We start from the raw sequence: 18,942 nt of genomic DNA, 5'->3' as shown, positions 1-18,942 counted from the left end.
AGCTGCACAAGGCTGGGGAGAAAAGGCTTGTACTGCAAAATTGCAAATATTTCTGGTTTTCTCTTAGGTCGTCTAGAGTCAGAAAATCATAAAACTGAGTTTGCAACAGGGAAGTCCCAAGTTCATTTTACTAACAATATGCCTGATGAATTCAATGTATTTTTAATCCAAGTGTAAAACTCTAAGGACATCCAAGGTGCTGACTAGAGCATGAAAATCTAAATTAATGCTCTGCCAGAATGACAGTACTTAAACAACCAAAATATCACCCATAGGCATTAGGCTTTCTGAGAAGTTCATAATCTATATATTGTTATTGTAAAGATTGTGATTTCATGCAGAAAATAATTCACAAATCAAAATTAGCATCACTCCCAGTAGATGACCAAAAGCTTTAAATATGCATTTTACATTTTGCTGTTTCAAAAAGCTATACAACCCTGTAATATATAATTGCTACAGATATATATCACAAAATTGCCATACTGTTCAATATATCAGCAAAGACTCATAAATGAAGGAATATTTTTTCTTAACTGTATGTAATGTTGATATTTTACATTTCAGTTACGTAAAATCTGCCAGTAAATATCCTTCAGCCATATAGATCAACGTATGTACGTTCATAGCCAATAGGTTATTTGAAACAGCTTAGAGCTGGAAGACCCTCATTTATACAGACAGTTGCAAAATGGGGCCTGTTTCCTTACTTGGGCAAAATGCCCACTGTAGACAACAGGAATTCTGCCTGAACAAGGGTTGCACAATTAGCAGCAAAATATGCCAGTCAGAATGTTTTGCACGAAGGAGCTTAAATAGCTTCGCTCAAAACAAAATGCTCACGTCTCCCCACAGTCCTGAGTAGGACATTAGATATGAGAAATTAGAGCCCTTCCTGTGGAAGGAATAAAAAAATAATAATACTGTAGGTGGCTTTGCAGTGGTAACAAGTTAAATCCAGTAGTGAAGGACCTCACTGCGTCATCCTGTCTGCTGGTGAAGCCCGCTGCCAGGCTCCGCAAAAGCGTCAGGCTCCCAGCCAGCGCAGCCGACTGCAGGACTGGGGCCTGAATCTATTGCTCACTAGAATAGCTGACTGCAGAATTAAAGCTTTCAACCACAATTTTCAAGTTGATAACACATGGACACAGCAATCCCACCCACGTGATAGAAATTGCAGCATTCAGGCAGTAGATTGTAGGCTCCTCTGGGCAAAGACTTTTCATTTTGTTTGTTTATAAATCATCCAAGTGCATCTATCATGCTGTGCGGATGATAATAATAAAGAGATGCTCATGACTCCCAGTACAGACACAGCAAGGAAAACACTGAGAAGTTTGGGGAGGAATGAGAAAAAGTGAGAAGACAATAAATTGCATTTAGTTCACTGAACTGTGGAGGAAGAAAAGACGATAAAACCCTGGCTTTAACAAACCCTTGTTGAGACACTGATTGCTCTGTAACAGACATAGTTGAGCCACAGAAACATTTGCTCATTAACCAGTCGTGAATTTTTGTCACACATCAAATACTAGTAATGAAACAAAATTAAAATAATGGTTTGGTTTTTAGCCCAAATAAATGAGGGGTGTTAACATGCCTATGCAAACATTTTAAACATCACATTTAAATATGTGTTTGGACTAATATGAGTTGGGGGTTGGTTTAAATTATGAAAGGTTTCAAGAAAATCTAATTTTAACAAAAAAGGGAGACTGGTGTGTAAAAAGCACAAGAAAAAAAAAACCAGCCTCTGAAGTACTGTAGGGCTGCCAAACTGCTCTGCCAAAACTCCCATTATAGAAAGGTGGGCTGAAGCAAGAGCACAGGCTTGGCCCTATTGTGCGTTTGTACACAACAAAGTGCTGCGGCATAAATCAATGCCTCAGCACAGAAGAGTTTCATTTCAGTGAATCATCTTATTTATTAATCTTTGTTTTTCTGTTTTTTGAACACGAGTCTGTTAACTGTAAATTGCAACCATTTTCTTTACTCACAAAAGCAATGCTGCTGCAGTTAGAAGGGTTAATAGCGTGGGTTAACGAAGCAGAATTTACCAGTGAGGTTCAACATCCATTAAAGAAATGTGAGAAATCTATCAATTTAATTACTGCATCCTGTAAAGTGCCCTGATATCTTGTGCTACTTCAACATGACGGGATGAATCAACCAATCAACCAGTCCATGGCCACGAGCAAGGGGAGATCTTGGTCCCACTTTGTTTCCCCTTCCTCTCTCCTCCAGCTCCCAACCAAGAACTTCTGATGCTAACCATGCACACTAGCAGTCCCTAGGCTCCTCTGAGACCTGATTCAGCTTGCCAACCTGGCAGAAAACTAATGTGGTTAAAAAGGGGTGATTTTCTGCTGGGTGAATGAGCTGAAAGAAAAGGAGGGGGGTTCTGATGAACAAAGAAGATGGTGCAGGTTCAGGTGGAGGGACCATGTGGCCGAGAGAGAGAGAAGCAGAGGGAGTGAAGAAAGCACTAGCAGGGAGAGGAATCATGATCTGCCTCTTTGGGAATCAACAAACCATGAGATAGGCACAGACACTCCTTCAACTGCATCTCTGGATTGTGATTTTGTTGTATGAAGTGTCTGGTGACAGCATCAACTTGAAGCATTCTTGCCCATTGACCACCAATACAAATGCAAAGTTACTACCAATACTATTAGCATTCACAACAGGGCACAAGTCCAATAAAAGCATTGGATTAAAGGTTGGCAGCTTGGTAGACTATGCCTCATCTAGCGGAATAATAATTGCACTGAATCTGAAGTTGTTAAGTAAAAATAAGTCAAGGTTCAGAAATCACCCTGAACTTTGGTATTGCCAACCACAGTGGGGCAGTTTTGACCAAAAGGGGTATCAGCATCTGAGAATCCCCAGTTCAGATGAATGGGTTGCTCCACAGAAACAGCTGACTTTCATCTTAAACTATTCCATGTGATGTCTCAAACAATTCACCTCTGCGTTCTCTTCTGGATAGGAGAGCAGTGGCTACCTGGGAAGACCATGTTCCACTACTGAGAGGCCAGAGAGATTCTGATGAGGGCAATCTCTAGCTCTTCTCTAAATGCATGTGAGGTCTCCAGTGTCTGCTTTCATCTATGAGCATTACCAAATCCCTGGGTACATTTACAGCAAGACAGGGACTTCAAATGGTAATGAAAACATCCAGTGTTCTAACTACTAGCATAATAGTCCTAATGATCTGAACTCAGGTTTGCTTTTTAGCTTTAGAAATGCTTATTTTAGTTCCAGGAAAATGGAGTTCATATGCAGAAGAGAAATTACTGTTTTAGTGTATTCTGAGTCTGGAAGAGGTTGCTTGTTTGCTTTTTAACTGTTTTTTTCACTGCCTTTAAAAAACACATCTAGAACAAAATGAGCTATTAGTGCAGTATCTGTAAAGGTCAAAATATAAGCTTTCCAATGGCAGCAGTGGATAGGATGTTACATAAAGTAACAATATTTGTATGTAAGTAGACTGGCTGATATGAACAGATACAAAAATATGTATCAAAAATGAGTGGGAAACACACCAGGTTTTGTGTATACACAGATATAGCAAGGTAAAATTAGAAAAGCCAGTGGCTAACAGTGATAATGTGTTTTTTCAGCATGTTTTTTGCAACTATCTGGAACTCTCCTAACCCAGACAGAGGTCTTGCTTGGAGGTCCCAGCCTAGGCAAGGCTGCTCAAATCAGGGTGGACATTGCCCTCTGGGACTTGTAGTCTCTAGGTCCCCTCATAAAAGGAGAGGAACTATGATCATCTATGTTTTACATTGACTAGGTGTAGCCCTCCTAAAGAGAGTGAGGAAGTCCCAGCAAGACACCTCTGGAAATTCCTACCATAGGGAAGATGTGCATCTTGGAAAAATTAAATTAATCCCATAATAATATATAAATCTGTACAACACAGCCTTTTAAAATATTCCTAACTCTCAGAAGACTTACCAATGTTATACATTTACAGAATCACTTAAGAGTGTTGATATGAAGAAAAAAAACCGTGCTTCTGTCCCTGTAAAACATTAACAATATCAAGACAAGCTGCCTGTTCAGAATACCAGTGAAATTACATATCTTCTGCCAAGGTTGATGAAATTATGATGGCTACATGTCAGTTTTTTCTGTTTAAAGGAAAATCTATGGTCAAGTACGCCTTGAAGTTCTTCAGGTTCATTAACAAGGTCAAAATCAATGTTATTTTACTGTTTGGAATCATTTTTGGCGGAACAATGAAAAGAAACCATAGTAGAAGTAGTCTTAATATAATCATTTTCTTTTCATTGTTCTTTATGGGAAAATAATTTGGCCCGAAATTTAGTGGTCCCATCAGGGAGGTGATATCTTTAAAAAGGTGGTCTGAAGGACAGGTTTTACTGTACTTTAATAGGCTTATAGATTAATATAAATCTTAATATTCATAATCTGTACTATTCCTTTTCTCAATATCTCGTCCATCTATACATCTATTTGTAATGTGTGTTTCAAACACAAGTTAAACTTGATTTTATTGAAAGTACTGATAGTGCAATAGGGATAATCATTTCTGAAGAAGTCACGAGGTCAAACATTTAGTCAGTTTTCTCTTGAAAACAATTTCATTAAAAAAATAAATTACTGTACCTTGTAGCTGAATATCCCCTGAATATTTTGAAATATCTGATCGCCTGAAATAAAATATATCAATTAAACAATGAGTATTATTACAATAAAGTGCACAATTATCAGCCCAATTTGTATTCCTATGCAAGGGTAAAAACCTGGAGCAATTCCATGTAATTCAGTGTCAAAACCACCAGTCTGTTTCTACTAGAGATTCTGGGTTTGCAAAATTAATCGAATCATTTCAATTTGCAGGCCAGGAATGCAGCATTGTAAGCTTCCCATTACAGATAATCATGTAAGCAGTGAGTAAGCCCACTTTTCGTGGCATGCTTTTGCAGATGACAAGATACTAGAAGGCATACCAGAAAGATATGTAATCGCTTGAAATATTTGTCCCTAAGGACACCTACTATATTTATTCTAGGTGCAGTGCTTTTAAATGGGAGGTTGTTATCATTTGTTGTTGTTGTCATTAGCTTTTATGTAAGCTGTACATAGGAAAATTTACAAGTGTCTGCTAATGCCTCTTTGTATTAACAGAGAACAGCAATAAGCAAATGCTGCTCCTGTGAAGTGATGAGCATTACTTTATAATACCCAGCCGTTTTCTACTAACTGAAAAATTAGTTGAACTTTGGTAAATTGCATGCACAGGCCAGTACTTATCTACTTTCTGCTGATTAGAGCATGAAATATTTTCATGATTTGAATTGCTTTTACAGAAATCAGTACAGAGCATGTCAAATATCTATGGTACATGAAAAAGCAATGCCTGCTACATGGAAGATACTAGACTAAATCCTGTTTCTATTTAGTGCAACCTGTGATAATGAGCAGGATTATCATGCAGGTACAGCCCAATTCAGAATGTACCCACAAAGTCTGCTTGTATTTTTTCCTGTCACCTCTTAGCTGTGCAGCAGCAAGTGATTAATGTATTACTTACTGGCTCTTACAGAGCTGTTGGTCTGTTTAGACTTTCTTATAAGAACAGGAAGCTGAGCAGGAAACCACTGTGCACATTCTACCATGAATACCAAAATGGATTTTGTAACTAATTGGCAAGATAGCCCAGATTTTGTCTGCCAGCTATTAGATGGCTGATCTTGGACTGGATTACCATGGAAAGCAAAAAAAAAGAAAGAAAGAATGAATGCTGAGAAGCATTAGCAGAACTTTGCAGTCGAGCTGACCATCTGGAGTAATGGACAGTATTGGCTGTCTTCCATTAGAGGGAATCATTCTATGTCATGACGAGCAGTGGTCACTAGGGAAAGAGATGGAGAGAAAGCTAGTCATTATTTTATATTTGTATGAAATATTAGTGAGATTTATTAAAACACTTGTCTTATTCCTACAACCAGCAGTCGCGGTTATTAAGATCTTTAGCTACCTTTGATAAAGATACTGCTTGCAATATTTCAAAATGGCTTACAATATTATATCAAGTGCAACCTCCTTATCATGGGGTTTCAAAGTTGGACCAAAAGAAGAATGGTAATATTACTGATCTTTCCATGGTGCACAGAAAGAACAGGAGGTTTTGCTAAATTTCAAGAATCAAAACAAAATCTGGTTTATCCTTTAGTTGTACGAACTTACATGTGTAATAGCATCATTTTACGTATAATTAGTTGTCCTTTTTGATTAGAAGAGCTTACTAATGCATACACACTTCATGTGAAGGCTAAAAAGAATTCAGTTACTTGTTTTTCTATGATAGTAGTTTGCAGAATGAATTACAGAACAATTCAGATGGCAACAACCAATATAAAATGTGACCAGCAAATCATACTCTAATCCTATGCAGTGATGTTAAAATATAACTATCTCATTTTGATATTTTAAGAGAAGAATAAAAAACACACATATTTATGACAGAATTGCATTAATAATTTATTTGACGGTACTTCCTTATGAGTACATTTCCTTTGTTTTCAGTTACAGAAAAATGAAGCAGTGATAAATAAGAAGGGGACATTGAAAAAGCTTATGGCTTATGACCACTTTTTGGTATTTGATAAACATTTGCCCAAATCTCAAAGTGCATCTTGCCTCCTTAAACGCATCCAAGGAGACAAAAGATTAAAATAATTTTCTAAATAATGATTTCTAAAAGCTGAAATTTGTAACTCACATGTACTGGTGACAAATACTACTGAAATATTACTTGACAGGCAGAAAAGCACAGTTTTAAGGATGAACAGAATGCTTTATTATAGCTTTTATCCCGAACAACTCCTTTTCATGCATAATAAACACATTACACACACATCCAAACCACACAAGTGCCAGGCCAAGTTCTGCCATTGTTTACGTCTCACACCCTCAGAGGAATAAATGAAGTTGCAAGGCTGTACAGAACTTGTTTCTTTATGTTTGCAACCTCATTTTATAAATTTAAATATTTACCTATATATGCTGGGTAGGAATCTTTAGTCAGTTATTTGGGCCACAATTAAAAATATCATTTGGACCATGTTTTAAATAAAGCAGATCTTTTTCCAGGACTACTGATTGTTAAATGTCTCTAGGTGGGGGAAAACTGTCATATCCATCTTCTCTGTTCCAAAACCAAACCCAGCATTTGCTAATAATAATGTCAGAAGCAAACTTCAGCTCCACGGTACAGGATGGTAGGCTTCCAGCTGACTATTTCTGTATGCTTGCTTGTTGTCCCACCCATACAAGCTGTTGCATAATCAGATGTATTCAGTGGAAAACGGGCTAGCTTATTGAGCTTTGCAGAAATAATTTGCTATTTGCTGGCACTTTCTGGATCTTTGTATATACAGCAGTGGGAACCTGGAGTTTTACTAAGTTTTGCAGCAGTCTGTTCTCAGCCATTGCAGCCTTCCTCATCTCTCTGAGTTCAGAATGTACCGTTAGCCGCTTCAATGATACTCATTTTAAAAGGTTAACAAACGAGAAGCTAAACCAACCATACAAATAACAGCCAAAAGAACAGTTTCCAAACTGTGTTGCTGTAGTGCCATTTCCAATTTAATATTCAGACAGAGTAAAGCTAAAGGCCACCAAACCAGGTGGATGAAATAGTTCTGCATTTTATGACTCATTCTTAAATGAAATCTCTTAAATATTGCTAATGAAGCCAGTTATCATATACAGACCTGTAATGCGCCCTTTCTAAGCTGGTTCAGTTACATTTCCCTGTCTAGCAATTTACCCCAGGCCCCTATTAAATGAATTATCACGGCTCCTAAATCATCTCTGCAGGGGTTTCCGTTAATCCCATCAAGACACTTACACTCCCTTTCTTCCCTCCTAGTGACATAATGAATTATTATTTCATGGGGAGCTGTTAAAGAGGCCCCTTTGGAAGAGTTTAATATGCAGTGCGGGGAAGAGAAGGGAATTGCCAGCCAAGGAAGCTGTGGTAGGTACCGCAGCCTTGAACTGCCCAGCCACCTGCAGGGAGACAAAGAGCACCAATGCCACGGGCTCCCCACACATCCTCTGGGGCTGGCCCCTATGGTGCCCCTGGCCCTGGGGCTGGCAGCAGGGCTTGCTACCCCTGCAAATATACCCTGCCCTCTGCTTAACCTCATAGTCATGAAAAGCAAAGGTAGAGGGAATATAAATGTTTTCCTTAACTGGAGGAAGCACCCCGCTTACAAACTACTTGCTGGATCCATTAGGCTAATTTATTAAACACAATTTGCCTTGTGTGGCTGAACTGAGTAATGATAAAAAACATAAATAAGGAGAAAGCAACAACACTGAGCTATGGGCTCTGTGGCCCTGTGTCCTGTTACAATGCCCCTGACTAGCAGGGACCATACCCATGTTCCCTTCCCTCCATCCTTCCTGGATGACAGGAAGGTACAGGGTCATCTGGGGAGAGTACATGATTGAATCAAGCTCATTTTCCTCTTCTGGATGTACCCAGCTCTAAGGGTGATAATTAATAACTGTAAAAGGAGGAGAGCATTAAGCAGTGGTAGAATTTTTTGCCAGAAGAAGGACTGCACGTTGAAACAAGGGTTTCCTTCAGGTAGGATATCCTTCAGGCCCCTTTACTTTCTAATTAGATTTCTGCAGATGTCCTTCTGACCAACACTTTGTTTCTTCTGTGTGAAGAGGCATAACGCAAGTTGATAGTGCAACACATCAAGGGCCAGACTTTCATGCCATGGAAATCCTTACCTTTCCCATGACATCAGCTGAGCACAGCAGGTATAGATGACCTCGGAGCTGAGGTCATCCTGAGACTGGTGGGATGAGGACAATATTCATAGGGCTGCAAATGAGATTTAATGCAGATCCATAATGGTTACTGAGAGAAGAGCCCTAAAACAAGTCCTGGCATGCAGGTCAGACTTATTTTACCTTCCCTCTTCGTTAACTTTGTGCGTAACATGCAGCAGCAGAGTTATCACCTGTAGCATGTTTGCCTGAAGAGCAGGAGCAGAACACACGCAGATGAGATGTCTCAGCTCCTATCTGCCTCTGTAGTCTGAAGAAGAATACCAGCTCATAGTCCTGCAAAAGAAGCTCTGTAGGACTTACTGTCATTTGCAATAGCTTGTTCAAAGCTCTTACAATAGATTTGGTCAAAAAGTGGTAAAATACATGAGAAGAATTCTACAAAAGGTCTGGTGTAGTTTACTATCCAGCAGTGGCCAGATGTATCTGCTTATGGGAAGAATAAAGTCAAGTATTGTGATCCCTCTTCTCTTTGGCAATCAGCCATTAAGGGACTTTGAGATATAATGGAACCATGTATTTGTTTATCTTTGGTAGCTCTACCTGTCATGTCTAGTCCACCTTTAAATATATGTATAATTGGAGCTTTCCCAACAGCTTTTTGCAGGATAAGTTCATGCTCTGTGGAAAGGTATTGTTTTATACCTACTGCCTGATCTTCCAGTTTCTTGACCCTAGTTGTCATTTTGTATTCATCATCAGCTCTCGATTTTACCTGTCTTCACCATCTCCTCCCCAGCTGTCTCTTTTCCAAGCTGAAATCTCTTTCTTTGGAAGCCATTCCATGCCTACGACCACCTGCTTTGTCCTCATTGATACTTGAGGTTCTTGAAAACATGCACTGGAATTGTAGAAATTAAAAAGCAAGTATAAAGGCAGAAGCGAGCCATGGTCTTTTGATGACCTCCATATATTAAGCACAAACAGATGAGTGTAATACAATGAATTAGGTGTGGGGGCTGTATGTTTATATCTGTGCAATATAGAAGTTCTGGTTTTGATTAATAATATCTCCAAGAAGATGGAAGAGCTATAAGTGCCACTCTCACTCTGCAGACTAATCTGCACTCCTCGATGACTTCTCCATTCCCAAGTTACTACAGAATGCCCTAGCCCTGAAAGAAAACATACTGCTCCCTCACAAAGCTTAGAAATGAAAGATGGTTTTATGTAGTGTGTAATGCATAGAATAAATAATCAGGGGTCTCATGAGTTCCAACTGTGGTAAGAGACACAGGGAAGGGGGATGAACAGCGTTTTCTATGTACTTTTTAGTTGAATAACTATGCATGCTCTTTTGAAATTGTTATGCTCTGTCAGGCAAAACCAGAAGTGCATGAAACATTACATTTCTAATTTACCATCCATTTCTGTTTTCAAGGATTTCCATTTCCTTAGATGGTTTGAATCTCCATTCTAGAGAGTAATAACAATGTCAAAACAAAATTCAACTGTAACCCCAAATTTTAGACTGGCAAAATCGGCTTTCAGCCTTGGAAATTTTAGCTTGTCTATGATCAAAACTTAATGGTGCGAGTTTTCTATTCAAAATCACATTTTTGTCTCAAGTTTCATGTTTGTGACATCCAAAAATTTGGTCTGAGTTTTGGGCTTGCGACAAAATTCTCAAAGTAGTAAAATTTAATCTGATTTCATTTGAAATCTTGAAAGATTTGCATCCATCAGGCCAAATGCATCCTGCTGTATATTTAGATTGAAAATAGACAGCTAACCAATGCCGAGATAACTGTAGTCTGCCCCTGTTGACAGCAGAATTTTTGCGGAACAAAGACCTTACTTTAAAAACTATGAGACTAGCAAAATGACCATACTTGTAGCTACGCAATTAGAGCATTAAATAGTTAATTAAATTAAAAACATTCAAGTTTGGGGACTGCTTGGTATTTTAAAATGAATAGATCCATTTACCATTGACATCTGATTATCCTAATTGACTTTTGTGAGAGGAATACATTTTAGGCACTTGCATTTTGAAATGGATGACATGCGTATTTGCAAACTGCATCACCTTAGCACTGCCATGTCTGTATCAGCAGGAACAGCTTAAAATAAACTTTAAAGCCCTTCTGCCACTAGAAAATTTGAAAGACCAATTACTTACTAAATATTTAGAAGCTTGCAAATGTGACTAGAAGCATATCCAGAAAGTGATGAGCTTCTTTTGATAATTTAAACAGCTCATTATCATTATAATTTTCAAACCAACAGAGAAAAAATATGAGTCTTACTTTTCATTATCTGCAGTCATTTCTTTGCCTTCAGTCTGGAATAATAGGTATGACTTTCTTATCATCATTGTTATTGATATTAAATTCAGTTATTCCAAATAAAGAAATTGACCAGCTGCTGATGAAGAACGTGGTTTTTCCTTAGGGCTGGAACAAAAATTTGACTTTTATCATCTCAGCTTAACTGGAATCCAGATTCTTTTCTATTTCAGAAGCAAAGGTTACTGTTGCAGTCTCTAGATGGGTAGGACTCCAGAAAACAAAAGCTCTGATAATGGTTTGTTTCTCTAACATATATTTTAAGTTCTAATTAAGTGTGGCACTATGACATGATACAATGTGTGACTAGTTAGAGATATTTGTCTTGTTTTCCCAGTGAATTGTTTGAGACCTCTGTCCCATGCTGAAGTGTGTAACCACAGTTCTACAGGATAAGTAGTGCCTGGGTAAGCTTGTGAATGGAACTTTGACCTTCTTTCTTGCATATGAAATGTAAAGTATCTGATGCAGATGAGCAAATTCATAGTTCAGAGTCCTGCCACATACTTGAAAGTTGAAGCAGGCCTGGTGGAAGCAAAACCTAGGACATTTCAATGTCCCAGTGATTTATTACTAGAGCAAGTGGAAACATAGCAGACCACAATATCATTTATCATTTAATTACAGACCTCACTGAAACACCTAGTGTCTGATGACACAGACAGTGTGGGACCCTCCCTGTGTATTCCCCCCAAAGAAATGTTGCACGATACTACTATTTGGGAGCATTTAATTAACGGTATTCCTAAGAATCTGCTCAATCAACTTTAAGTTTAGCATTAGATTTCCAGCACAATCAAACATCCTGTGCTTCCTTTTCCAAACAATAAGTCACTTTTCTTTTGTAATTGTAACTCTATAGATGGAGTTAGAGGTCAGATCTCATCAGAAATTCTGTTTTCCTTCATAGGACGCCTTGGTTAATCCAATATTAGAAATGTTTGAGACTCTTGTTTGTTTTGGGGGTTTTGTTAGTAAGTTATTTTCTTTCAATATGTACTAAAGTCATGCACAGATATTCATCAGTCCTACTGGAGTTAGAAGATACTTAAGGGGGAAGAAAACAGCCAATAAGCTGTGTGTAACACTTATGTTTTATTGTCATAGGGTCTCTAATTATCCATGGACCTCAAAATGTCATGAAAAATATTGAGTAAGACACAAGGACCCTGAGAGATAAATAATAAGTAAGATACCCTTTGTTCAGACATGGGAATGGAAGTGTGGTGACTTATTCAAGGTCACTCAAGGAGTCCATAGAAAAGCTGAGAAACTAGGAATTGTGACTGATGATAAATACCCTGCTCAACCCAAAATCTTCCATCTGGAAAATATTTTTCAAGACTGGTGACAATTGAAGGAATCTACTGCATATGCTGATGGGTAGAATATTCTAGGTAGTAAAGGTTAAAGGACTAACTAGCTGGAAGATCTTTCAGCTGGTATTAAACTGCAAAAGTTTAAATCTAAAGATAAAGTGAAGCTAGATGTAGTTTGCTGTAGGTAGAAGAATGCCTTGGAATCTTCCTTGGACACTCCTGGTTGGTATTCAGTTTTAAGGTTGCTAATATTTTTCCAGTTATACTAAGTATTTATCCGAGAGAGGTTGATAGCCATATTGGATTCTTTTTTCCATGAGAGATAAGCTGTGATTTAATATTTATGTATTTTTGAACATAATTTCCCCTCAGCCTTCCAGTCTCCAATCAGAATTACCACTTCTTAGGCTGAAAATAGTTTTTGCATTAATTTGTGAATTACAGTCTCTAATACTCCCAGGAAATTTTAATTTGGACTATATCCTAAAGCTCTTACTTATTGGGTGCAACTCAGTGGGATTTTGGGCTGAATAAATTGCACACAATTGGGAACTTACTGTTTATATTTTCCTCAAAATAAAAACCACCTTCACTCTCTACAGAATCCTTTCAAGGAGTATGAGTTCACCCTCATTCAGCCTTAGAGCAGAGACTATTTATTAGCAAATCCTGCCTGTTGAGGGCAGCTACAACATTACACTAATTCTAAACAGACAGTTTTAGAGCAAACCAAAGCAATATTATTTGATGATTCCTATGCTAGCCTGTATCTCTAGCAGGTTTTTGTCATCTTCTTGTGCATTAAGACAAAGGAGATCTAATCTTGCAGCCATGCTGGAGTGTCAGAACCAAACTCAAAAGTAATTTTGGAAAAGTTGGTCAGTGGTCAGCCTGCTGCTTTTCAATCCTATCCGTTTTCTAAGCCCCAGACACATGTTCCCACCACTTCTTGATGGTAATCAGTAGTGATCACGTCATCTGGTGAATTGGATCAACTATGACCCAATTGACCATCAAGAACACTGAATGTCAACCAGATTAGAGAATTGGTTTCACTCTCTGTGTGGTCGCACTCTACATAACACTGACACAATGCTCTCAATAAGGCAGGACAGCCCCTTTTTGATGGGGAGTGGCCTGAGATGGACTTAATCCAGCTACGAAGCTCCACCTCTCAGCTTGATAACATAGCCTGAATACTAGGAGCTGAAGCAATACCAATCAAGAAAACATAACATTTTTTAAAAACAAATTATTTTTATGACATACAACCTACAGCCACAGAGAATATGATTCGGGTGTTTATGGTCACATTCAGTCATTTCTGACACCCTGCTTTTTTGATTTTCTCTTCCAGCTTTTATACCTGAGAAGACTTCAGTGCCTACTCCTACTCTGCTGTTGTAAGGCAGTAGCCTTTCATCGTCAACAGGAATTTTTCTTATTACTGATTGGCTTTTTCTAAATCAAATGAGCTGTTTTTTACAGAACTCCCTCGAACCAGTCACATAACCTGTGTGTGCAAAGAAGCAGTCAACAACAGTAGATCCAGACATAATAGGAAAAGGGAAGGGATAATTTTTTGCTGTAGCATGAGTCTCCAATGGATATTCACTGCAGCTCTAATTTAAAAACATCCACTCTGATGAAATTCTCATAAAGCTGTTTACACATAAAATTTTACTGTTCTGAATGAAGGTCAAACTCTGGGAAGTCTCTGCTTTGAGGTGTGGTGGAATCTGTCTGCAGAAGAAGGTCTCTTCTGAGACACGTGTAAACTAGAGTTCACTTTTCCATGAGGTAAGTGTTGAATTTGGGCCATATTTTCAAAATTCTATTAAGAATACTTAAAAAGGCAAGAGACGCACAATGTCATAATGTTTTAGGTTAGCATTCTCTCTTTAGCCAGAATACAGATTCTGCAAAGGTAGAAGGAAACTCACACTTAAATATCATGTGCAACTGGGAAATGGGACCCCATATCATACGTTTCCCTTGGACTCATTCATTTGCACAAGTTAAACCCTCTTTGCCTCAGTTTCTTTGTGCAGCATGTGAAGTAGCTCCTATTGCCTGCCGTTGCACTGATTTGATATCTCTGTGATGAGGGTCTTATATGTGCAGAGTTGCCTCAGTTTCTTTGTGCAGCATGTGAAGTAGCTCCTATTGCCTGCCGTTGCACTGATTTGATATCTCTGTGATGAGGGTCTTATATGTGCAGAGTATTATATATTCATAAGAGGGCTGAGGTTTTATACATGCAGTAACAGCAACTGTGTCTCTAATATCAGAAAACTTTAAACCCATCAGCTTCATTATAGGTGTCTGTAACATTTATAACATTCTAAACTTCCTAAAAATCATTGCAAGGTGAATGAAATGAAATGCATTTAACACCAAACATTAACATCCTTTATTATTCCTGTTTCAAAGGTAACCCTCTTTTCTTTACCTTACACAAAACAGCCCTATTTCCAGTTCCATCACTGCTCTGTTAAGTAATTTGCGAAAAGCTAACAAAGTCTGGCTACATCCTCATAGCGACTGTTTAAACCCATTACTTTCTCTTTTAATCAAATCGCTGTTGTGTCAAAATATACAATTCTCGCCATGAATCTCACTGGCTTGTTACAGTTCACCGGATGACCTTGAAAATGTTTGCTCTCCTAAGCGTCTTCTCTTCGGCCTCCAGCTAAATTGCTCAAGACTAGGCCTGATCATTTTTCTATACACAGAGACTTCTTATTAACATAAACAGAGCAGCAAGCTTAACAGCAGCAAATAAAAATTGCAGTAGAAAATGAAAATTTGGGGGAACCCTTGGGTGCATAATGTAGTCTGTGTTATGTAAGATCTTGTGTATAGTGATATTTTTTACATTTATGTCTTAGATTTTCTATGGGATCAACCATAGCTCCTTTACTCCTTTTTATTTCTTTCCAGTTTTCTTCCCTCTAGAAAATATTTTAAGGCATTGAAGGGCCAAGAAGGAACATTATAATAACATGCAAAAGACTTTCACTCATTAGCATCAAAGATTTGTACAGATCTTAAATGAGGAGTTAAGTGCCAGAGGCTATTTTCATTGTTTAATGCCTTAAAGTAAATAAAAACGTATCTAAGATGTGGACACACAATTAGCTTTGAGTTATTTATCTGGAGTTTGTATGGTTTAGAAAAACTCCATCTTCTTGGCTGATCCTGTCCTAATGCATTTAACTTCAGCCATCAGCTATGATTAAACACCTGCTGTTGTGGGGAAACAAAGCACACTAATCCAATATGTATTTCTGACATCTTAAATATCACCCAGTCCCCTGACATCAGGCACAGCTTTTCAGCGGGATGGAATTCCAGAGCATATTTTTCTAATTTATGGATGGACAATAAATCAAAATTAAGCCTTGGGCAATGAAATATACATCAGTGCAGAATGAACTGACTGCAAACTAGGGCACAGAACAGCAGAGGGAGAGGGATGCATTAATGGAGTCCTGAGCTGCAACACTCATGTGAAAATTAAGGAAATTTGTCTTATATTTTATAATAGAGAACAAAAATTAAAAGATAGCAGAAACCAGATATAAGTTTTATGATCTCCTGAACACCCTGCTGTGGTCCTGATGCCACCATTTTATACCATGTCTGCAAAAGAGATTGCTTAATGGCTTTGCCTCTATTGAAAGCCATTCAGATTCCAAGAGCTTGAAAGTTTAATTGGAATGTTAATTTTATGGGTTTATATTCTGCATTGGGGATACTGTAAAAGGAATAGGAGGGAAAGTGGAAGAAAACTGAAGAAAAGGGGGCAGGGACAAGAGAAGGAGGGATGGAAAAGAAAAGAAGAAAGAGGGGAAAAGGACAAAGAAGGAATGGGTAAAAACCAGAATTCAGAGGGAAAGCGAGAAAGGGGTATAGATATAATCTGTAGTGAAAACCTGAAGCTAATATATACCCTGTATAACTCATCCCAATTAGCACTACCCTGAGATTCAAAAGGGCTCACTATTTTATAGGTTAAGATCTTGGCCCCTACTGCTAACAACTGAGAGTTTTGATTTCATTCAAATGCAACAGTGGCTTTATTCCTTAAGCTTGATAAATAGCACTGACTTCCTCTTGTATGAAGAGTAAGGTATTGTACTTTAATTTAGTATCTCTTGTGAGGGGAGGGGAATACTATTAAGCATCAGGAATGGAAAGTCTGAAAGACTCCAAACTGATTTTGTGAACCAAAACTATTAGCCTTAGAGATTCACAAAATCTTCATCTTTACTAGGTTCAACCAACCCAGGTCTGAATTACCTTGAAAGTTGTGTTTAGATGAAACATTTTTCTGTTGCAGTTCCTTAATTATGCTATATCAACATATGTAGTTTACTTTATGTTATATCAAGGTCTTCCAGAGTGCAGCCCAACACCATCTAAATCCTAAAGGGAACTTTCTTCATCTGACATCTTCTGAATTTGTTACATGGTAAATGAATTTCTTTGTGTGGTCCCCAGCCTATTTTCCAACCCATTAAGGGACCCTCAATGAACATTACACTGAGATCACCTGTTGTATCATTTCTGAGGTTTGAGGGGTCCCACTAGGTTCAGAGAAACTACTTTTGCTTAAAGATAATCAGGACAAGTGTTTTGCTGGATATGCTGTCCCTGGTCACACCCGATCCCATCAGAATACAGCAAGTGGGATTTGCAAAACACTTAAATCAGGGCTGCACTGAAATAAGTGCAAAATACTTGCTGCTCAGATGTGTTTCTGAGGTGTGATTAATTTGCCTTTGTGAAGCACTGGAGGACCTTGACCAGAAGGGAAGCTAACATGCAACATAGTGATGGCTATTATTATTGCTCTCCTGTGGGAAAGATGGAAGATCTTGGAAGAGATGGAAGTCTCTTGCTCTCCTGTGTTGCAATATGCCAAAGAACTGTCCAAATGCAGAAATTAACCTGCTAGGGCCTTCTTCGTCCTTAGTTACATAAACCTACAACTGAAGTAGCACGTTTAGAGATTTTTGTGCAAATTGAGATTGTCACATATGTTCAAAGCCCTTTCTTTATCATGTCTTGAGCTGTAATGAGATATTTTATTTTTTTTCCCAGAGATAAGTGTCTGTGCATGGTTTCTATTTTAGGACAAATTATTGGTTTGTTTTTTTTTTCTTTATTTCTTCATTGGCTTTTGTATGTCCTGAATGCATTTAAGGAGTAAAGCAATGTATAGTCTATGAGTTCTGTGAAGTATTTAGGAGTCATTTAAGGAAAAAAAAAAGCAAGACAATACAGCAAGGGCAATAAAACACTGGCTATGCTTTAAAAATAACTAAACAATCTAATTTCCTTTCCAGCAGCACCCAGCTGATGATAGAATATGACTGTTCAAACACTATTGTACTCTTCTGCTTTGGTTTTATCTCTTGTATTGAACATCACTCCGTGATGACTCATCAGTGTTGGAGCTGTAGCACATCTTTACTACTTTCAGCAAATGATTCCTTGGAGCTTTCTTCAACAGAAACTGAACTCATGTCAAATACGTGCATAATACATACTAATAGCAATACTAACAACGAACCAAAGAAAACTTTTTACATCAACCCAGACGCTTTATCATTGCTTTTATGGATGGAGGAGACATGAATATTGAATCCTTTCCGGAATGGAGCTGAATCTTATGATTGCCAGCTAATATCTCCAGAACTTTCTTCTAAGAGTCCGATGCCACCAGCATTAAAGAGAATATCATCAACAAGAATCAAATCTGCTTCCAACTATTGTTTGTGCCTTTCCTCTTCACCTTTTCTTTATTGATTAAAAAAAAAGAAGTTCTGACAGCTAGATTTCATCAGCACACCACAACACCACAACATTGGTCTACCAATGGAGAGGGTATACCGTCTGCCTGCCTCTTCTTCCACAGGAAACACCTATTGTAGCTTCAGCAATATGTTCTACCTGTGCAGGATCAGGCCCCACCATATCTGCCTACCTTTGCGCTCTTTTTATCATAAGGTGACAATCCCACCTGCCAGAATATCAGCTAAGAAGGAAGAAAATAAAGAAATCAGAACTGCTAGCTGAAACACTGGTTTCTTCAGTATAGTCACACCTAGAACATGGTCAGAGTCCCTTTTACAACACATACTGAGTAAGTTTTACAGAATAAAGGCTTGCTACTACATAGCCGTTGTGCTGCTTCTTCTGAAGCCCTCAGAGAGAAAACCTGTGGCTGTGGAGGTGAAGCAGAACTTGGCAGGTTGTTCCCCAGGTTCTTTAGTTGCTTTGCTCTGATTTAAAGGCTAATGCCTACAAAATTAGATGTTGAACAACCTTTTGGTGTTTTTTTGAATGGTATGTGGTTGAGCAGGAAAATGGATGGAAAATTGGATTAGGTTGTTCCTGCCTATTTCACATTCTCCTACTGACCTAGTCTTGAGATAAGTTAACTACCTCTTCTAATTTATGGTTCCCCAGCCATCTTC

This window comes from Pezoporus flaviventris, unplaced genomic scaffold (genome assembly GCF_033815535.1).
Source record: "Pezoporus flaviventris isolate CSIRO_AGI_PZ_B2104156 unplaced genomic scaffold, CSIRO_AGI_Pfla_v1 ptg000090l, whole genome shotgun sequence".
Taxonomy (NCBI): domain Eukaryota; kingdom Metazoa; phylum Chordata; class Aves; order Psittaciformes; family Psittacidae; genus Pezoporus; species Pezoporus flaviventris.
The sequence above is the reverse complement of the archived record's forward strand: the minus strand, read 5'-3'. Positions refer to the sequence as shown.